The sequence below is a fragment of the Brachyhypopomus gauderio genome, chromosome 11 (genome assembly GCF_052324685.1).
Source record: "Brachyhypopomus gauderio isolate BG-103 chromosome 11, BGAUD_0.2, whole genome shotgun sequence".
NCBI classification, from domain to species: Eukaryota; Metazoa; Chordata; class Actinopteri; order Gymnotiformes; family Hypopomidae; genus Brachyhypopomus; species Brachyhypopomus gauderio.
The window spans coordinates 12150531-12173710 of NC_135221.1; the positions used below are offsets into that span (position 1 = coordinate 12150531).

The following is a 23180-nucleotide window of genomic DNA, read 5'->3' on the forward strand; positions in this document are numbered from 1 at the left end:
CGGACATGTTAGAATAACCCTTGTCTTCAGTGGGCAAGTCCCTGTGAAGTGTGCCTGCTGGAGAAGGGGAGATGTATATGAGTCTGCTCTGGAGCACAAAATGGCCTCTGGTCAGGGGCTGCCCAGCCGACTCCACCGTTCACTGTTAACTATGAATTGGTAATAGCAGCTAGAACAAGCGAAAAGCCTGGGGGCCCGGTGCGCTGAAATTGCTGTCATCTCAGGAATATATTTGCCGTTGTTGTGTTCTATTTTTGAACCAGGTGCAGATGTTGTCAGGGGTATTGGGTGAGCATACTTATGTGAAATATTGAAGACCTTTAGAGAGGATCGTCCATTTTTCATTCATTTCAGAATAAAATATGAAAGCTATCCATTTATTGATTTTAGAAAGATTTGTCTTTGCATTTACTACATTTTGGGGGCGTGCTAATATGTGTTTAACGAAAGAAACAATAGAACCAAAATGTCACAGAGGACTGTGCTTAAAGAGGAACGCGTGAGGGACAGGAAACCTCTCCACCACTGCAGTGCAGTAGTTAAATTGTCAGGCTGTGGCTGTGTGTGTTAGGTGCTCCTGGAGTGCCCGACAGTACTTGAGAACCAGCCTTCCAGCCGCCACCATGGAGGCAGAAGGCGAGGGAGGAAGGAATGGTATGGCGAGCAGGGTGCTTCTATAGTCAAGCCCAGGGTTGGTTCAAACCATTTAAATGCATTTTGCAACAACCACACGCTACAGTGGAGAAAGAGTTTTGATTCAAAGCCACGTACCATGTTATAGCGTAAAGAAGGAACTGGGTCCATGTACTGTACTGGTATTTTAAGTAGCTCAGTGGGGCCGACGACCAGCTTTTCCCAGTCTGCCATTGGAGAAAATAATCCAGAGAACGGCGTGAACCGTTTGTGTGGGGCGGTTGAAAGGGCCCCATGCCGTTGTGGTGGGTGTTAGGAGATTTGCGTGTTTGGAGGGTTTGTCTGCGCATGCCACCCCTGGTTCAGCTTCGTGACCTCACCACTGGCGCTAACAAAAGCCCACAGCAGAGCTCTCGAAGGAGGAGTCTCCTGTCCCCCCGACTCTCGTTTTGTTAACACATCCTCATCGGCAGAGATAAAAGAAAAAGCCCTTCTCCGATGCCTGAATTTGAAAGCGATGGGGGAGAGAAAAAGAAACCCTGTGTGGATCCTGCTCCGGCAAAAAAGGCATTACTAAATGATCCAGAGTGTGCATGGATATTTTGGCTCATTAAAAATAGGGGTGGTGCATATGTGTATTACAGAGAAAGAGAGAGAGAGAGAGAGAGAGAGAGAGAGAGAGAGGGGGGGGGGGGAGAAAGGGAGAAGGTGGGAGAGAGGGATAGAGAGGGAGGGAGAGAGGGAGGGAGAGAAGGGGAGAGAGAGGGGGAGTAAAGGAGAGAGAGGGGGGTGTGAGAGAAGGAGAGAGAGGGGAAGAGAGAGAGAAAGGGAGAGAAGGGGAGAGAGGGAGGGAGAGAATGAGAGAGGGGCAGAGAACTAATCAGGAGCATAACCTTGGCTTTAGGGTATCTCATATTAATATAGAGAGTTAGGTAAAGGCCCTACACTCCCTACCAAATGTCAGTGAGCTGAACAGAGTTAAATAACTGGATGGCAAAATACTGACATCTTGCATAATCACAGCAGTGAATAATGAGGCAGTGAGGGATGCTATCCTGCACAGTGGTCACACTGAGAAAGGTGGAAGAGGAAGAGAGATTCCGAACACCCTTGTGACCTGTTGCTTCAGAGTTACCAAGGCAACATTGTTTTGTTGTAATCATGGTGTGAAACGGTTCGTATGGCAGCCTTGAGAACTGTGAACATTAGCTCTTAGATGGTGACACTTTCTGTTCATTCCATTATAGTGTACTTATGAAATATCACACTGCATATGCAAGGGAGAAAAACAACACATATGCAGAAATTGTAAGTCATAAGTGAGCTTCATATACTTAAAATATTCTTGTTTGTTTTTTCATTTTGTAATTTTAGCCCATGTCTGGATGCTATTGGCTATAAACTAACGGGCTCTCAAGAGCAGCGTCAATCAATAGGTTAGAAATCTTGATCGATAATAGTCTCTGATTTTTGAAAGTGCGCATTGGTCAATGGTCGCCCAGAATTCCACTCGTAAACATTTGCTTTGCATGTAGTGATTGTCCAAGTACCAGGATGTAACTCCATTATCTGTGGCAGCAGGTGGCATGTTAAGTCCATTGACAGTTGCCAATGGAGGCTGTGTTGGCTTGTTGGGTTCCTTTCTCTGAAGCTCATGCACGCAGCATTTGTGGGAGAGCTTTTCATCAGGCTCCCATAAGCCCCTGAGGCCCTCATGCTGAACCCAGTGTTTAAGCCAGGGCTAGGGGTGGCTAACAGAACAGAGAGAGAAAGAGAGAGAGAATCTGAGACAGAAGGAGCTCTTTAATGGACGACTGCTTAGTTGAAGTTGTTCTTTTGATCTCCTCATTGTGCCCGTCCTTCTGTTGTGGTGTTATATTCCTCTCATGCGTTTGTGTATATGTCCACGTGTGTGTGTGTGTGTTACAGGTCTCATCCAGTCATGCATGTGACAAAGTGGGAGATAGACTTTAAGATGCCGGAGAACAGTAGTTATGACATATGGAAAGACAGACCCTGACAGACAGCACTTAAAAAAGACAATGAAGGCCAACAGATGGAGAAGGAGAGAGCAGATCAGACCATGTTGTGTAAACTAGTGCGTCTGTCTGGCCATTTGAGGAGACAGCAGGTAATTAAAGAGAAAGAAGCCGAGGGTGGGGAGCCGGAGTGAGCAGAACGGAGGAATAGCCAAGATCCCGAACAGTTCGGTGAAGGACGGGTCGCCATGGCAAACGTGGCCAGCGTACACTGATTTATTCCAGAAAGTCTAGCGCTGCATGGCTCTTTGAGAACGAATCGATCCGGAGGCTGCCCGCCGAATATGATGTGTTTTATTCCCTCCCCAGGGCTCAGTGTGTTGTGTCTGGTCTCTGGTTGCCCTTTAAGACCACGTCAGTTTCCCTCTCTGCTCTCCCCCTGGTTGTGAAGCACCTGTAGTGGCATTTCAGATGGTGCCATTGAGTTCCTGTCATTTCGAGATGCCTGGCTCTATGATAAATCTCTTTCTATCCCAATAAATGGCCACTACTTAATGTATCTTAGTGAAAGTTTGAAAAGAAGAGAATAAGGTAAGATAAAGAGGAAGTGGGGAGGTAGAGTACCTGAAATGAGTGCAAGCTGCTCTACCTTTCACAGCGGATTGGATTATGAGTCTTGAATGGAAAAAAATATGTAATGGATTTTGTGGTATACACAGGGTGCAGTGTGTGTTTATTTACTGAATGCCCAGCTGTGTGTTAAAGAGAGGGGCTCTGTGAAAACTGGGGTACAGAAGTGTGTGTCCAGTGCGTAAATATTTAGACGTACCTGTCAGCTGAACTCAAGCTGGACTTCTGTGCTTCTTGGTGCTTTGGGCTCAGTGGGAGAAAGAGACAGAATAGGGAGTTGAGGAAAACCTCTGGAAAAACTCGCTAAACTATTTAAATATAATGGGAGTGTGGGCTCGGCAGACAGCTGCTAAGAAACTCGGATTATGCAAAACCAAAAAGAAAGAGGAAATGAGTGTGTAACCAAAACAGAGAGTTCTTTGATCACCCACACTGGACCTCACTCTCCTGAGTGCTCCCCCCATCCTGTAGTGTGTGAAAAAACAGAATTCCTCATATTTCGAGACATTGTTGGTTCTCAATGGTTTACTTTGTTTTCGTTTGCTGTTGCTAAGGAAGTGACTGAGTGCATCAGTGAGATCATTTGGTCTGGCCTGGGAAGTTAGGATACAGCTGGTCAAACCAACACGTCATGTTCACAAGTTCAAAGCTTCCAGTTCAGCTAAGGTAGTGACACCACTGTGCAACATCTTCCAGACACCCTGGCCTGGATCAACAGGCTCCCCCTCACCCTCTCAGCAAACTTTAGCACACTGCAAGAAAGGGAAGATTACAGGTCTTCAAAGTCAAAGCCAAAGTGGTTTTTAATTGTCATTTCAGCCATATTTCATATTCAATTTCAGTGTGCAGTACATAATGAAAGGAAACGTTTCTCGATGACCAACGTGCTACATAGAACAATAAACTCCCCAATACAACATAAAGTGCACATGCAATACGCAAGATGATTCACAATAAATACCTGAGTTTTCTGGTTCTTCTTGAGAGGATCAATGATTAATCTCTTGTACATGCATTGTAGACATGAGCAGGTGTTCTAGTTTGTTTGGTAAATTCTGTGTTCTGTGTATCGGAGCCATGGCTTGACTGCACAGAGCCGCGTGTCTCTTGCACGCTGTTCAAACCCACCTCACTGATAAGCTGGACAGATTGCGCTGGACAGGGGCCCAGCTCGGACTCAAATATCCACTAAGCCCCTTGACTAACTTGCAGCTCTGTCAGTGGTGGACATTTATGTCCAAAGCGACTGGAATACATTGGCCTTCCAAGTCAAGTGGAACTGGGGGATATGTCCGAGAGCGCTGTAATGAAAACACAACGGGCTTTTTTCCTCGACGTTCGCGATCCTCCATACAAATCTGGGGTCACGCAGAGGCAGTTAGATCTGCAGCTAGGAGCAACGCTGAATGCCAAGCAGAGCTCTCCCCAGAGGCTTGTGGCCATCGGCCGTGCAGGCGCCTCACTAATGCAGATAAGCTGAATAGCAAAAAGAGGAATGAAGGAAGCTTGGAGTACCGCAGGGCCAAATACCCACAGTGCTCGGCTTTCTCAGGAGGCTCGACGTAACACTTTGTTTTGGTCATTGCTGTGCACCAATCATATCGAGCGCACCACTCTAGTGTCCCGGTACCGCAAACATATTTTTGATTGTCATTTTCCACCAAGACATGATAGGAATTAATCTACTTGCACGTTGGTATGCTCATACACCGTCAGAATGGGAAACATTTAGAAAATGAAAAATAAATGCCGGACATTTTGAAAGTGTGCAACCCTGAAGGATGCCTGGGAATCATTTTAAATGAACTTGAATCCGTTGATGGTTATGAGATGTTGAAGAGAATCTGTTATGGCAAAGCTACCATGGTGACAGTATATTGATCTCGTATTACTATTACGGAGTACTGAATCCACTGCAGTGCAGATCTTCACTTTTGTGCTGCTGTTTCCGCTTTTGTGGAACGCCAAACTTTGCCCTCTTTTGATCTTCATGCAACTTAACCAATGTTAACATATTTAAATATAGGAAATATGACAAAGGTGTTAGGTTCATTAGAGAGGACACTTACTGAAAAGGCCTGTTTCTAAAGAAATTCAAAAATATATAATTCTTGTAGAAAGGAAAGAATCTTTCAAATTCTAAGAATGGACTTTGATGTGCTTTAGATAACCAGCTAGAAGGCTCGTATGCTAATGTAAAAAAAATAGTGGTTTAGCATGTTTAGTTGAAAAAGCACACAAAACAGTGTGAAAGGTAGCTCACATTTAACCATTCAGCCTCTTTAACATAAGATCTAAAATCTCATATTCCCAAAATTCATGCACACTCCTGAGGCAGTTTATCCAGGCCCTAGACTAAAGTCTAGATTCACCATTGGCTCTATAGTTTAGTCTGATACTAAACTGGAAAACCAGCCCTTGGTGTTTATGAGGTCCAATCAGTTTTCATTTCATTTTCCACATGGAAAGCAATGTTGTTTATGTTTATTACCATACATTGAACAATATTTTGTAGGTCAGTATATAGCAGATGTCATATACATGCATAATTTGCCTAATTGGGTGTGCATTAATGACCAACCTGGACATTAGACATTAAAATGTCTTTGAGCGTAGATTACAGTGGTAAGTGGTGTGAGAGAACACCAGACTTGCTGACCACTAAGCTGTGTGTGAGATGCTACTGCTTATGTAATCAGGAGACAGTGTGACCTATAGTGGCTGTTCCTCAGACCTGAGCAGGTTACCAAACCATGCCTCCATGAGATGGCCACGCTGTGTGTCTAGCCGTCTCTGTGTAAGATGTGAAACGGAGGGAGGTGGGTTGTGTGTGATCTGATGTTTCCCCTTGGCTGCACGTCTCTCCACATTAGGAGCAAAAATTATTCACCTGTGGTAAGGCTGCTTAATTTTTCAGAAGCAGTGCTGGTGACCGCTCTGTGTCGCTGGCCGTTAACGCTCATCCGTTGCTCTTCACTCTTTTCTCTCTCTCTTTCTTTCTCTCCCTTTCTCCCTCTTTCTTTCCATCTCCCCCACTCCGCCCTCCTCACATGTTGCTCCCCATCCTCTTATTTGCTACAGAACAACACCATTTCCTGCTTGCTCTGTTAAGATGGAACATTTAATCTACAGACAGATTTAGCTCGCTGCTAAGATGCAGTTTCAAGCTCTCTACTTAGTTCTTGCTAATCTTTAAGTCAGTGGCTAAAGGTGCTCTTGTAAACATGGCTAAGAACTTCCTGACACTAAATATGTCTCTTTATGTGTGTCTGGCTGGGAATCCTTCCTGTCTGATCTTATCTGCACATGCTCTACCTTACAGCGTGTAGGCCGCCTCTTCACACCGTCCTTAAGGGATGCACTCTGGCCATGTAATCCCCTTATCTGTCTCTGTGAGATGAGGCTGCCTGTGACCTTTGCACAGGACTGCCGGCCCCTTGCCTGTGCGGTCATTTGCACTATCACGTTCCTTTTTATTGCACTTTTAATGCGGCAGTCTTCCCCCCCTTTTATTTGCAGTGGTGTCCAGAGACCTTTCCAACTCCTTGTTAAGGCATTCGTAATGTATGAATGTCAGCAGTTTATTATAATCATGCCATTGCTTGAAAATCGACTTCAAAAACGTGTAAAGTGTTGTGAATTGGTAATTAGTGATGGGAATCTCATCTGGGTAGGGAGAGGTGGCAGCTCACCCGGGCCGGACCGGGCCTGCTTTGGTAGCTCACCGGGCCTGTTCTCCATAATTCTGTGCTGCCACTGATCCGCAGGGCTCTCGTTCCAGCGGCCTGATGTATGCAGCAGGATCGTTGATGCAGACAGTGTAACTAAAGCCAATTAAAGCTGCATTATTGATAGATCTTTGAATTATTCAGAGCCGATAATAAAAAGAAGCCAGCTGATGAACACGGTGTTAAACGTTTATCAGACCTGTAGAGGGAAAGGATTTAATGTGGTTGTTGTTTTTCTCCCACTGAATGCTGTCTCTCTCTCCCTCTCTCTCTCTCTCTCTCACACACACACACACACACACACACACACACACACACACACACACACACACACACACACACACACACCATTGGCTGGTGATGACTGAAAAGCAAGGTTAGGCTGTGAATGTCCACTCCGGACATAGACACTTCAGCTGACAGCAGTTGAACAGGCCAGGACTGACACCGCAGTGCTAAGGGCTTCACTCTCTTACCTCTCCTTCCGCTGCAGTGACACGTCCTCCTCCAAACATCACCAGTGCAAGGTTATTGTGATACAGAGCAACACGTGCATCAGGGACCCTAAAATCCTCAAATTCAAAGCTGGTCTTGTGGATCCCATGCGGACCAGTCATCATAGAATAGGATCTGCTAAATGAAAGCTGGAACGCTGCATTGGGAATTTTCTTTTTCTTCTGCTTCAATCCCCATGTTCATCTTTTTCTTTCTGGTAGCACGTGTGTCTGCAGGGCTGTTTAGAGTAGCAATACTAAGGTGTCGTTTTTGGTGGAACTACTTGATGTTGTAAGGTAGCGGTTCTCATTCAGGCACCTGTCCACAACTCCATCCATCCATCCATCCATTTGTTTTATCCTTCCAGGCTGATTATCTTCTCACTCTGTAACTGAGACCCTCATGAACAAAGTGCCTGTTTCCCTTTGCTCAGTTACACTCCCTGGTCCTGTTACCATCTCACGCCCCAGTGCAAGCTGTGCTTCAATAGCTTGGAATTCCACTTCATGTGTTTTTCACACAACTGAAATTCCCAGATTAATATCACCGAGCAGATTGAAAAGGCGAAGGCAGGTGGAAAGGGCTTTGGACTAATCTATTTCATTTGCACACTTGCTGAGCTTACAGGAAGTGCAGCAAAACAAGTGGACCAAAAGGGCTCAGGAACAACACAGCGATACGAGCGGCGTGTTCTCATTCAGACTGGGTTTTCAGGTCTTTTTTTCTGTGACCCTTGGCTTCCCCTTTACACCTGGTTGAGTGAAGCTGGAGGTTTTCTCAAGGGAGCAGCCCTCAGCAGAAGCCCAGCTCACACCGTCCGCTCACTCATGGCTGCCAGTCGCCTCCTTTCCAGCAGATGCGCCTCCTTACTTTCTCACTCCATGCTCCACTACTGACTCATTTATTTGTTTAACTGCTTTGATCTGTTGTTTAAGAAACTGCAAAAGCAGGAATACACGTGTGTCGCCCCCATATGCTCCGACTCTGTGAAACCCTGACAGATTCAAGAGAAGAACGGGGAAGGGATGACAGGAGACGGAGGAGAGAAATACAGAGGCTCTGTAGGAGGAAGGAGGTTCTTTGGGGATTTTTCTCATCTGCAGATCACAGGCTTTGAGCTGAAACAGGGGGGTGAAACTCTGGCTTGGGTGCCAGTTTTTGCTTGAGTTCCTGAAGAGGGAATTTAAAGGGGTCGTTATGACAGTAATTGAATACGCACCTCTCATCTTGTTGAAAATAATAAAGTGAAGATGAAAGGAGAAGATTTGTCTTTTGGTTTCGAAGCCATCATGCAAATTCACACTAGTCTGTAGCGGTTATGGTAAATTAATATCAGTTATAGTGAATTAGTGTTATATTACTGTTATATTTACTGAGTTTGAACGAGGAAGATGGAAGAGAATGTAAACATAGGAGAGCAGAGCTTCTGATATGATATTAATCTAATGCCATGAATAACCACTGTACACAAAGTCACATTATATAGGACAAGCTCAACGTTTGCATCATTCATCTGCATTTGTGCTTGCTGAATGGATGAGACAATGCTGTTAGGTGACGGGTGGAACTCTGACATTGGAAAATAGGAACAAAAGACACCAGTGAAACTGGGAGAAATCAGAGCACTAGTATTTCATGCCATATTACCTAGCCACGCTTTTTCCTTTTTGAATTTAATGAACTATTAATATATATATATATACCAGGTTCCACTATGGCTACTGTTCTGTCATCAGGTCAAACCTTTACAGTGGATCCACTGTAGATTTAGTTTTATGGTCGAATTGCTATTGGGTGCTTTGTGTGTGTTGGGTGCATGGGGATGAGAGGTGAGGCTGGTAGTGTGGGGGTGGGGCTGTGGGTGTTGGGAGTATGGGTGTTGGGAGTGAGGGTGTTGGGAGTGAGGGTGTTGGGAGTGTGGGTGTTGGGAGTGAGGGTGTTGGGAGTGTGGGTGTTCTGAGTGTGGGTGTTGGGAGTGTGGGTGTTGGGAGTGAGGGTGTTGGGAGTGTGGGTGTTGGGAGTGAGGGTGTTGGGAGTGAGGGTGTTGGGAGTGTGGGTGTTGGGAGTGAGGGTATTGGGAGTGTGGGTGTTGGGAGTGAGGGTGTTGGGAGTGTGGGTGTTCTGAGTGTGGGTGTTGGGAGTGTGGGTGTTGGGAGTGAGGGTGTTGGGAGTGTGGGTGTTGGGAGTGAGGGTGTTGGGAGTGAGGGTGTTGGGAGTGTGGGTGTTGGGAGTGAGGGTGTTGGGAGTGTGGGTGTTCTGAGTGTGGGTGTTGGGAGTGTGGGTGTTGGGAGTGAGGGTGTTGGGAGTATAGGTGTTGGGAGTGAGGGTGTTGGGAGTGTGGGTGTTGGGAGTATAGGTGTTGGGAGTGAGGGTCTCGGGAGTGTGGGTGTCGGGAGTATAGGTGTTGGGAGTGAGGGTGTTGGGAGTGTGGGTGTTGGGAGTGTGGGTGTTGGGAGTGAGGGTGTTGGGAGTGTGGGTGTTGGGAGTGAGGGTGTTGGGAGTATAGGTGTTGGGAGTGAGGGTGTTGGGAGTGTGGGTGTTGGGAGTGTGGGTGTTGGGAGTGAGGGTGTTGGGAGTATAGGTGTTGGGAGTGAGGGTGTTGGGAGTGTGGGTGTTGGGAGTATAGGTGTTGGGAGTGAGGGTGTCGGGAGTGTGGGTGTCGGGAGTATAGGTGTTGGGAGTATAGGTGTTGGGAGTGTGGGTGTTGGGAGTATAGGTTTTGGGAGTGTGGGTGTTGGGAGTATAGGTGTTTGGAGTGTGGGTGTTGGGAGTATAGGTGTTGGGAGTATAGGTGTTGGGAGTGAGGGTGTTGGGAGTGTGGGTGTTGGGAGTATAGGTGTTGGGAGTATAGGTGTTGGGAGTGTGGGTGTTGGGAGTATAGGTTTTGGGAGTGTGGGTGTTGGGAGTATAGGTGTTTGGAGTGTGGGTGTTGGGAGTATAGGTGTTGGGAGTGTGGGTGTTGGGAGTATAGGTGTTGGGAGTGTGGGTGTTGGGAGTATAGGTGTTGGGAGTGTGGGTGTTGGGAGTGTGGGTGTTGGAATATAGGTGTTGGGAGTGTGGGTGTTGGGAGTATAGGTGTTTGGAGTGTGGGTGTTGGGAGTATAGGTGTTGGGAGTGTGGGTGTTGGGAGTATAGGTGTTTGGAGTGTGGGTGTTGGTAACAGGCGACTTGGCAGGGGTTAACTTGGCTGGGCCTGAGGCAGGGATGCAGACAAAGATTCAAAGGGATTGTGAGCTAATGAAGCAGCCAGAGGAAGCATGACTGGCCATGCTATTGGTTCGATTAGGAGCCTGGAGCACGACGGATACCCACTTTGTGTTGTGCTACACTACGAGCTAATTGGTTGTGGCATTCAAGGTAAATGTGTGTTAGGCTGATGGAGCACTAGAAGACTCTCGTGCATGGCTCGGAGTGGTGACAGATAGAATAGATGAATGTCCTTAGTGCCAATATGCATTTCAGTAAAGTGATTGACAGTTTATACCTTTGTGCCATGCTTCGCTAGTGTCTGAGAAGAGTGTGTAGAGCTGATCAAAGATATATAACCATATTAAAGATTCAGCCTTTCCGATCATCTGTATTGATATCATGTGGCAATGGACTCCTTAGTAAGCCTGGTTTTGTTGCAAAATCATTCTTTTTGCCTGAAGCTATTTTGCCTTCAGTGCTCAAAGTGATAGAAATTATTTTAATGAGCTCGATGAGTGAAGGGGGATGGGGACCAGAGAGAGTCAGCGGAAATGTGTGTGTGTGTGTGTGTGTCTTTGTGTGTGTGTTTGTATGTGTTTGTATGCTGTGTAGGGGCTGATCTTGTGATCTCTTCCTCTAGCATGTGGGGTGTGGCTGGGTGCCTGTGTGTAAGAGAGAGAGGGGGAAGGTATGCATCTCAACAGGTCCTATGGAACTCAATGATTGGTCGGTTGGGCGCCCTGGGAGATGAAGTTCTTTGTGTTCCATTGGCTGTCAGCCTCCAGCTGTCACTACAAGGGGAGGTCGAGGGCGGTATGATGTCTTTCCCTGTTGCTAGGTTACAGGTGTACCTAATAGGGGAGATAGAGGGGATAAAAAACAAGTGCAGTACTGAGTAAAGGAATTCCTCAAAGTTTTAGTTTGTATGAGATGTTCTGTTTTCTGTGTTTTCCATGGCTGCCTTTCTAGCTTTATCCAAGTGAAAACATTGGTCATCAGTCATTGGTCATTAGGCATGTTGTGTAAATATATGCTGATTGTTGTGAAAGATGTTGTCATGGTGACATTTGGGAATAGTTAGTGACATTTGTCTTCATATTGACTGATGTGGGCCTGGCAGGTGTACGGGTCTGGGAGGCTTTGTCATGAGCTGGACACGCCCTGCCCCGCACGGCCATTAGCAAGCACGTTAACTGTTCAGCGCAGCTTTGCTGTAAGCATAACCAGTTCCTGGACGCCGCACGCCTCCTGGATTACGGCCGTGAACTGATCAATCACTGACCCTCCCGCTCAGTGGACATTGATGATTGGACTCTGGCGATAGACCCACTGTGTATCGTGTATGACGATCGAGCCATCAGTGCTGTCACCATCTTCCACTGCTCAAGGGGGGCGCCGTCCTCCCGGGACCTCGGACCCTGCTGTAGAACAGTGGGGTCTCTGGCTGAACACGGATGCCAAAGGAGACTGCGCAAGGCTTCCACCCTCTGGGTGCAGGAACCAGGCCTGTTTCAGTGTTAGTTTATCGAGTGTAGAAGTTATGGGGTCATTCAAAAGGCAGTAGTTTATATGTTTGAGTTGACCTTTAAGAAAAACAACAATAACACCTAGTAACTGTTCATAGGCTTTTGCTTGAAGCACTGAGTAGTAGAGGCAGAGAGGAAGAGAAATGGCAGCCGTTACTAGTGTCCAAATGATGGAAATGTGGTGTTGTCTAATTCTGTGTCAAAACCTTCGATGCAACTATTTAAATAAGGTTACATTTCCCATTCACAACCTTTGTTCTTTTAGTCCAACCAGAGCATCACAGCCTGTAGCGCCCCCTGGCTACCAAAGCCAGGCATGCGGGGCCTTCGTTATGTGGTTATGCAGTGCTTGCTGTTTCCTGTCTCTCTGAGCACAGGAGACGGAGCGGCCACGCTGACCTTTAGGAGACCAAGTTACATTTGCCGGCAGGACTGGGCCATTCTTCAGCAAGGTCACTGGCTTGCACTTGAAAACCAGGCAGTTCTGTCCAACGTCGGGCTGTAAACGAGCCTGCTCCATCTCTAGGATCCAGGGGGTCCAGCTAAATGGAACTGGTGGAATTGAATTAGAACGACTACTGATCCAAACTGGGTCAGGGTTGGTTATTAACATGAAGGATTTTTTATTGGTGCAATCAATCTGCTTTTATTTACAGGAAGTTGTTGTGTTGCGGATAGCAATCCTGTGCAGAGGACGTGTGTGGTGGGTGGAGCTCTGGGCTGTACACGTGCACTCTTCCCCCTAACAAGCAGGCAGTTGTTCACACCTTCGGGTGCAGTCTCCACTATCTCAATGTTTTAGAAACTCTCAATGCTGATGTCAGGTTTGCAGTTGCCTACTACCAACCTTACGGACAGAGATGCTAAATCAGAGAAATAACAATATTGATAAAAATAACAAACATGTAAATAACATGTTTACATTAAATCTGAAACCCCATTCATTTAATAAAGAATGCTAGGCTTCCAGAGATACTTAAATAGATGATTTTTCTTACTGACACAGACTGTGCTGTTCTTATTGGCTCTGTTATGTCTCAGCCATTGAATCAGTCTCCCTGCTAGCACTTATGCCATCTCTCTGTTCCTGCCCATTTTACCCCATTTTCCCTGTCAGGCTCTATGTCTCACTCCCTACAGTCAGGCCTTAGGGATAACACCAATTACTTCACTCTGAACGAGGGAGTCTGTGCATACACACACACACACACACACACACACACACACACACACACACACACACACACACACACACACACACACACACACACACACACACACGCACACAAACACCCACACACACCCACAAACACAAACACACACACACACACACACACACACACATATATACCGACAGGTGCGCACATACACACATTCAGAGAGAGAGAGACCGACAGGTGCGCGCGAACACCCTTCAAGTATAAAACTAGTTAATTTTCTTAGTTCATCACACCGTCTCACACTAATGCAATTACTCCTGGAAAAAGGATTCTTTGAGCACTTCTTAATTTGTACTGAGAGGAAAGGCAGATATCTTTACCATAGAGGGTAATAGTTTTGGCTTTATTTTCACACCACTAATTGGGAGCTAGCAGTGATGCAGTTTCCTGGTGATTTCCACTTTGGAGTCTGCATTTGAAGAGCAGTTTTACCTTTTTTCACCCTTGATCTAAACAGATATAATACAATGTCTAGGCATGTATAATATACATATAGATAGACATAATGCAATGTCTATATCACTTGTTTGAATAATTTGTTAAACTGAACTAAAAATAAAGTTACCTCCCCACCCCACACTCCTGTTAGACACAGTTCATTTGCAACATCTATATCAGACAGACTTTATACAACACTTTACACACACATCTATATCAGACACACTTTACACACACATCTGATATTGACACAAAAGTTCCTCATAATTGATTCTTTAATGTTTTTTTTTTTACTATTTATGAAAAGGCTTTCGAGGAGGCTAAAGTAGCTCGTTGCTTTAACTGCCTTTGTATGCCTGAATCATATAAACCTTCAAAGCCACCGGAAAGACGGCTGGAATTACTACACCAGGCTAAACGGACTCCTTCAAAATTGGATAACAACAAAGTAACAAAGATGTTGAGTGATTAGCAGCGAGACACTAGTGCTGAAAATAGTGATGTTTATTGAGGGCAAATCCAAAATTGTAACAATGTAACAGAACACCGTAACACAGAACATTGTGACACAGAACACCATAACACAGGACACTATAACATGGAACAGAGTAACATAGAACATTGTAACACAGAACAGTATAACATAGGACAGTGTAACACAGAACACAGTAACACAGGACAATATAACATTGAACACTATAACACAAAACATCATAACATAGAACACAATACATCAGACATGTAACATAAAACAATGACCATTAACAATACAGGGAAAACACAGGACGTACAGTTTTTCTCGATTGTTTACACACATTGTCTGAAAGCATGCCTCATACTCTCAGAACTCTACACACAAATCAGAAAAACACACACACAATGGGCAAAACCCCTCAGTTCTCTTTCAAAATGAAACTTTACATTCAAAACAATGTTATCTCTTCTCAAAATGGTATTTTGTTCTCAGATGACACACACAAACCATCATATGAATAGACATTTATAAGAACCAGTTGAACACTGATGTGCTCAATGTAAAACACTATGATGAATGGAAAACACTTCTTCTCCATTCATCATAATGATTTAGGCCTTTTTTTGTTCAGTGTTACACTTACTCCAGACAGGAAATACTTACTGTAAGTGTGTTGTAAAATATTTTAGAATAGTTTTTATACTCAGAACACACATACACAGTAACAAATATATATATATATTTTCCCACAAAAGCAATGTACACAGTGTACATCCCACCCAACACAAAGTTGCACATACAGTGGTCTACATACACAACAACAGAAGAATTTACTATATACAGTTACAATTACAGTAAAAAAAAACTATGTTGCATACAATGGCACGCTGGCCAATGATATTCCTTCCCCTCCTTCGTCTGTCTTTTTGTGATGTTGAATCCAACCTCATCAGTGAAGATGAATTGGTGCTCCACTGCATCTACCTCTAGCTCAAAGATTCTCTGAAACACACATGACAGTATCAGAAATAGACATGGAGGAGTCACTATTGTGAAGCACAGTCATTATGATTACAATACTGAAATATGTATAATTTATACAGTGTTGAGTGTATACATCAGTTGTGAGATTGTATAGGGCTTACTTGCACATAGTTATATCTCAGTTCTTTGACTCTTTCTGAATTGCGTTCAAAAGGCACCCTGTAGACCTGCTTCATCCTCAGATTATTTCTGCGCAAGACACGGTCCTGCGTTGATAATCTCACCCTATCAATATTTTGAAATATCTTGTTGTTTTCTATTATTTTTCTTTGTATTTTCCATAATGTTATGGCATTATTTTCTAGGACCATGTTCAGGATTTCAGTTTCCTGTTCAGGAGACAAAAGACGTTTCTGTCCACCTCGTGTTGGTAACCTTTCAGTTCTGCAATACAAATAGTAAAATACTGTAAATACTGTGTAAAAATACAAAGTAGGAATACATTTCCCAAATACTTGAAACATACTTTATATTTACAGTCCTACAGAACAGTCCACAGGCAATACTGTACTCATTGAGTATTGTATTGATATGCAGTACTGCAGTTTCCTACTGAGAGTTGATTTCTTACCTGTTCTCATTACGGAAAGTCCAGATGGATGCTACAGTGTACCTACTCAAATTTGGCTATACTCTTTGCCCAGCCTCCCTCATTGTTAGACCATGGTTGACCACATGGTCAACCAAAGTGGCTCGGATCTCATCAGACATTACGGTCCTTGGCCTTCCTCGTCCTCATCCTTGTCCTCGTCCTCCCCGTCCTCCTCCTCTTACTCTCACTCCTATGGCTCTGGCTCTGCCTCTGTTTCCACTGTTGGCATCCATTGCTCCAAAACAGAAGATCTCACCTTTTGCCATTTTATGCTAAAGCTCTGATTGCTGGTTGTAAACATGTGTGACAGGTGTTTGCTGATGTTATGAGTCAGTGTGCATAGTAGGACAATTACAGTTTTTTTCAACTGTTTACACACTAAATCTTTTCTTCTCACACAATTTTCTAAACATGCCCTTCAAACACCATAACCCCACACCAAATCTGCTAAACCATACACTAACTCTCAGTGTCTGACTCAGTTTTCAATTTCCAAACACACATTTTGCAAAACTCTACACACAAGTTTCTACCTAACACACAAAGACCAAACAGGAAGTTACTTGATTTCATCTTTCAAACACAACCTATCAAAATGCCACACTAAATCACCAGTGCTTCACTCCCACTCCTCATATGTGTAAGCACTCATTACTTTATTGAACACCAACAAATCATTGGCTAAGTATAGGCCTATAAATAGGTCAGATGTCAAGATGTCTGTTTTGAACCACAAATCCACGAGATCCAGCACCACATAGTCAACTATGCAACTGTTTTCCATACCATGGACACAGTAAGCTTGTCCACTGTCCATCGTGTCCTGCAGAATAATCACTTACATATGAAGCAGCTATACAGGGTCCCATTTGAAAGGAACAGCATCAGAGTGAAGAACCTGCATCATGACTTTGTGAATGTATGTGTGGAAAACTAATTTCAGTATATTAGACTTGCACATATCAAGATTTTTGGGTTGTGCACATGTGTGCAAATATACATTCTTGTCTCTTACAGAGAATTTTGGAGATATATGCAGATGCAAATGTCCGCCATGAGTATATTTATATAGATGAGGTGGACTTGAACCCCACTTAGACCAGGAGAAGGGGGAGAAATGTCATTGATCAAAGGGCCATTGTGAATGTCCCAGGACAACATGGGGGAAACATTACAATGTATGCTGCCATTACCAATAATGGTGTCCTGCATCACCACGTAACACTTGGTCCTTACAACACTGCTCATATCATAACTTTTTTGGATGCAATTCTCAATATTCTTGTCCAAGGTCGGCAGAATCTAGATCAACAAAGTTTTGTGGTCATATGGGACAATGTCAGTTTTCATCGGGCACATCTGGTCCAGAACTGGTTTGTGACCCATCCTCACTTCTCTGTTCTGTACCTGCCTCCATATTCACCTTTTCTCAATCCAATTGAGGAATTCTTCTCCACCTGGCGCTGGCGGGTATGAAGAGATGAAGCCTAGACACACACTCAACCCCCCAGCCCATACCCTCACCACAGCCAACACCCCCCAGCTTTTTCAGACATGTGTTTGGTGTCTGTCCAACTTCATGTGGTGGTTGGATTTTTTTTCTGCACTGTACAAATATTATATTACTGTAACAGCAGCAAATTATTTGGAAAAATTTATATTTTGTGTTTGAAAACTGTTTATGTGTGTTGTGAGTATTTCACCTTCTCTCTGCATTTTTGTATAACATAGAATCCCATGAATGAAAGAAGAGCTTTAGGTTTTGATCAACAGTGTGTACATGATGAATCCAAAATGTCATATTATGACAAAGGTGTTGGCAATGTGATGTCAGTGCTTGCTTTTGAGATGTGTTTATGACATTTTGAATGTTGTGTGTCATTTTGCTGGAGATTTGAGGCATTTTGCATTTTGTGTGAGCAATTGTGAGTTTTGTGTGTAGAGTTTTGAAAAATAGACACAGATCTTGGAAAATGTGTGTAAACAGTTGAAAAAAACTGTAAATTTAGAATTTTGAAGAACAGTGCGTTCCTTGTGAAAACGAGATTTTCTTCATGAAAATTATGCCAAATGCAGAAAATTGTGTGTAGTATTTTGAAAAAAGTGTTTTAGAACTGCAATTTGAGTGTAAAACAGGAATTGTGCTTGTAGTTTAGTAGAATTGGTTCAGGGGGTTGGTGCAATAGTTAGATGTTGTGGTCATTGTGTCTCAATTACCAGTATTAGTGTGTAAACAATCGAGAAAAACTGTAAATACACAAGACACTAAAATGAGAAACCTGGGACAGATTACACAGGGGAGGCACAACAAAACAGACAGAAGTGGAAGGCGTGGCTATGGCAGGGCACAGAACCAAAACAAACAGGAAGCACATGGCTAGACAAGAAACCAAAACAAACACATGGCAGGGCATCACTATGGGAATTGCTATGCCAGAGGAGGGTTACCAGACAGCTTCATAAAATTAGTCAAGAACAAAGCTACCTCCAGAGATCTCCGGTTTTCAGACGGTCTCGTCTAGTCGTCTAGGTCAAAGGGATCACTGCAGACCCTCAATGAGCTCCTCTTATTAGCTGCATATCTGTATCATCGTTATATTCCTGGTGCTGTATCACTTGTACACATCATTTGCACAAGGCTCTGTTTGCTAATGGGGATGCGTGGAAATTATCATTGTTTTTCTCAGCCCACAGCGATGCAGCTCCTGTTGCTATGACAGAGTGAGATGAAAACAAAGTCCGCTTCTAGTGTTCCGGTGACGCCATTTCTTTTTTTGAAACTAAAACCAGAGCTGTTTATACTGCCCCAAAACTACAAACTAAGATGAATTGAATAGACAGAATAAGGATAGGAATTCATTGACCATATCAAAAAAGTTTTATTTCTTTAAAAATAGGTTTTGAGGAAATCAATGCCAGTTTATAGTAGGAAATCAAAAGAGCTTGTAGTTGTAAATACAGTGGAATATAATCTCATCTGCATAAACAGTTATTTATTTGAAGAAACACTTATTTGTAGATAAACCATTTATAAAACTGCATGTAGTGATGTGAATAGAAATTGAAAGTGAAATTCCCCTAGTCTGCCTACAACAGCAGTATTTCTTAACTGTGTGTGACCAGTCATGGGTGTTTCTGTTCTGTGTTAACACTTAGTGACAAAATCTAATTTTCCTTGTGATTTCACACGTTTATGGCGTTTCATAGAGACACCTGATCTACTGAACCTTTACTGCTCTCTCAGAAAGGTACAGCAATAACGGAGAGATTTAATCAGCTTTCATAGATTTCTATGCAGTCACAGTACCAGATGCACTGGCTATAGTGTTAAATGCACTGGCTGTAGTGTTACAGTAAATGCACTGGTTAGTGTTAATGCATTGGCTGTAGTGTTAAATGCACCCGCTACAGTGTTAAAGGCACTAGCTAATGTGTTAAATGCACTGGCTACAGTGTTAAATGCACCCACTACAGTGTTAAATGCACTGGCTGTAGTGTTAAATGCACTGACTATAGTGTTAAATACACTGGCTATAGTGTTAAATACACTGGCTATAGTGTTAAATGCACCCGCTACAGTGTTAAATGCACTGGCTACAGTGTTAAATGCACTAGCTACAGGGTTAAATACACTGGCTGTAGTGTTAAATGCACTGACTATAGTGTTAAATACACTGGCTACAGTGTTAAATGCACTAGCTACAGGGTTAAATGCACTGACTATAGTGTTAAATTCACTGGCTGCAGTTTCAAATGGGTTGATATTCTCTCGAGTTTGCCATCCTGGGAAGAGAAGTGTGAGATGAAGAGAGCAGTGACTCTGGAGAGAGCCGCAGGTGCAGAGGCCCATCGGTGTTCTTCACACACCTGTCCAGCTGTAGGGTTTGTGCTTATGTCATTGTGGGTAAAGTCTAGGTCAGACCTTTTTCTGCAGTTGACCAATGAGCTGCAGTCATGTCCTTCTAACAGGTGACAAAAATGTGGATGGAAAAAAAGTTATATAAACACCTTTCATAAATGCCATCGTCCTTTGTTTCTATAGGATGCCTTTCTGTCCAAGAGTGCTACTAATCAGAACTGCTCATTGGTGTGGCTGAAGGGAGTCGCGGCTGTGCATGTGTCTACGTGCCCCTGCTGGTGAGATTTTGAAGGGTTGTGTAACGTAAGTCTGGCATATGCAACAGGGTTATGGGCTTTACGCTCTGCACAACACTGCTTTTGACAGGATGTGGCACTGTTTTAATGATAACTCCAAAGTATGCTTTCACACATCCACAAACCCACATGCACTAGCAACCTTATTCATGACAACTTTATTTGGCACCCCTGTTCTACAGCAATAGCTAATAGGCTGCTATTGTTTTTACAGTCATCTACATAGTCAGCAATAAGTCATAATCCATGTCATGTAGCTGCATTATTGCAATTCCAAATAGGGAGCATATTCAGGTGAAATGGCCTGTAGTTGAACAGGTCGGTGACATTACTGAATCCTCCATGAACCTTAGCCAGCACATAGGAAACATGTCAGGAAACAGTTTCTCCTTCGTCTCAGGTATATTTGTAAAAGGCCACTGTTGTCTTTACGTCCCTCGTTCTCACGATTGGGGCGGGGCATTGGTGTTCAGTGCAGTCTCTGTGTCACTCCAGTGAAGGTTCCACTAGGAACATTTATCTATTACAGTAGATGGCAAACAGGCTTTAAAACACATATTTGTTACACAGGAAAGTCTAAAGTCACTAAGGGCTGTTTATTGAATCACATCATATTTATTGTTTATCTGTTTTTTTTCTTCCCTCTCCACACTGCCTTGATCTCTCACTGAGGCGGAAGTCTGTCAGAGTCATTTCTCAATGAAAACGAGTGGCAAGTGGAATATATGACGTGTCTGACCCTCTATCTTTGCGTAAATGTGAAGAATGGATATGTTTTTGGTCTCTCTCTCTCTCTCTCTCACACACACACACACACACACACACACACACACACACACACACACACACACACACACATGCACACACACACACACTCTCCCACCCACCTAGCTTTAGTCATGTGGCTGTCCAGCCAAGGCTGTACTGGTCTGAGCTCGGTCAGAATAACACCTCATACCATAGAGGTCTGGCAGTGTGTGTGTGTGTGAGAGTAAATGTGTGTGTGTGTGAGTGTGAATGTGTGTTCATTATTCAATGTATCTACTCTCCAGAGTACACCATTCAAAATGTAAAGATGAGTTTATCAGACATAGATACAGTATTCCTGTCTCTTTCTAGGGGAGGATGGCAGGCCGGCGGGGCAGGAATGAGGCACAGTAACCAGAGGTTATGAGGTCAATCTCTGGCCTGGGGTCAGAGAGTCCTGGGCCTCAGCCACACACCACCGAGTGTCTTGTGCTAGAAATCACTGTGACATCTGCCGCCCCAGGCGAGGAATTACCAGACAAGGGGTGAAAAAAGGATTGTGAGTGTCAGAGTGTGCAAGTGTGAGGTGTGTGTGCGTGTGAGGAGTATGCATGTGAGGAGTGTGTGTGTGTGTATGAGAGAGAGAGAGAGAGAGAGAGAGAGAGAGAGAGAGAGAGAGAGAGAGAAATCGAGGTCAAACAGGCCCAAGCTGCACTGATGAACACATGCTTCCTTACCCACACACACACACACACACACACACACACACACACACACACACACACATACACACACACACCTCACATGTTCACAGCTTTTACACTTTTACCTCTGTTTATATGTGCAGCACTGGATGCTAAATTTTCCTTTACTTGCTACCCCAGCGCTGTTTATTTCTCTCTCTCCCTCTGTGTGTGCGTGTGTGTGTGTGTGTATGTCTGCATCTTGGCCTGCTCATTTAGCCAGGGCGCTGCTTTCTGGCTCATACAAGGCGATATTCTCTGTCGCTGGATAATTTCTTCAGGCACAGTGTGTGATTTCAATTAAATCTCCCTCTAAATGAATTCTCGCCCTTCTGCAGCTCAACCTCCCCCATTTCTCCCATTGGCTGCTATTGAACGGCCGGTCATCATTTCCTACGTTCATTACACTGAGAACTTTCTAGATTCACAAACATTGAGTAGTTGTAGTTTTCAGCAAGATCAACTACTTGAAGCTCCAGTTATCATTAAAAGGTGGCAGAAGCCAGGCACTCAGTCCCCCACACACATCCTGCGTAGGGCATGGGTGCCTCGGGCCTCGGCCGAGCCATACAAGCCTGCAAACAAGTCAGGACTCATCCCCAGTAAGTGTGATGAGTGGAGGCCTGCTGGACACCCAGAGCATGTCCCCGCCCTCATGGCCGTGGTGCGCTGGTGCAGCGCGTTGACCTGCTGGAGGCCGTAGCCCGGTTAGATGTCTTGCGCCCCCTCTGTGCAGAAGTAGGCCCGTCTACAATGTCATGTCGATGTGCCCCTTGTCACACTTGTCCTTTTTGAGGCCCCCTCACCTCGAGCACATTGGCAGCGTTGAAGAAAGCGGCACGTGGCAAGACAGAGACTCAGGCCTTGCACATAGTGCACATGCTAACTGGCTCTTTCATTAAGCAGACAAGAGTTTCACCCTAACAAGGCTGCACGTCAGCACTCTTGAGTGGCTTAAAATAACCAATCATCTCACACTCGTATATACGGGCACATGCTGTATTTAGGCATGTGTCACGCCAAGTAATTGGCGGGGTTAGGATGAGGTAATTGATTCCGTTTGACAGGTTCTGTGATGTCATGTCTGGAAGCATGTCAGGCAGGGACGTCAGTAGAGTGTGAAAGGACGCGGGTCTTGTGCTGCATGGCTTTAATGAGGACCTGCGCCCGTTTCTGTGGCTCACAAGTGGAGTCTTGAAACTGTGGACTGTTAGGAATGCAAAACCTATAGGAGATAAGGAGATAAAAGAGTAGTAATGACATCAAAATATGAAAAAAATAAGCTTCCGCTTATTCGTTGTTGGAAGAGAGAACAAGATTAGCATTTTGTAGCTACTTGATAGATGGACAGAATACTGAGTTAAACTGAGCACAGACACAACAGCCAGTCAGGGTTCACAGCAGGTGTGGACGATGGAAAAGAACATCCACTTATTTACTGGCCTGTGTGACAAACTGGTAACAATCATGAAAGGAACATAGATGCCTTATTTGAGCCCCTAATATCTATAGAATTAGCATGTATTCTTACAGTGCTTTTTGGATTTAACCTATAAACATGGATGTGTAATATTGGGAGTCTGCTG

The 23180-nt window shown here is 44.3% G+C and overlaps 1 protein-coding gene across 2 annotated transcripts in view; it reads left to right on the forward strand.

The window, feature by feature from the left end:
* The window catches only part of LOC143527071 (A disintegrin and metalloproteinase with thrombospondin motifs 2), a 118945-nt gene that overhangs the window by 22304 nt on the left and 73461 nt on the right, over window positions 1–23180 (forward strand). The window lies entirely within an intron of this gene.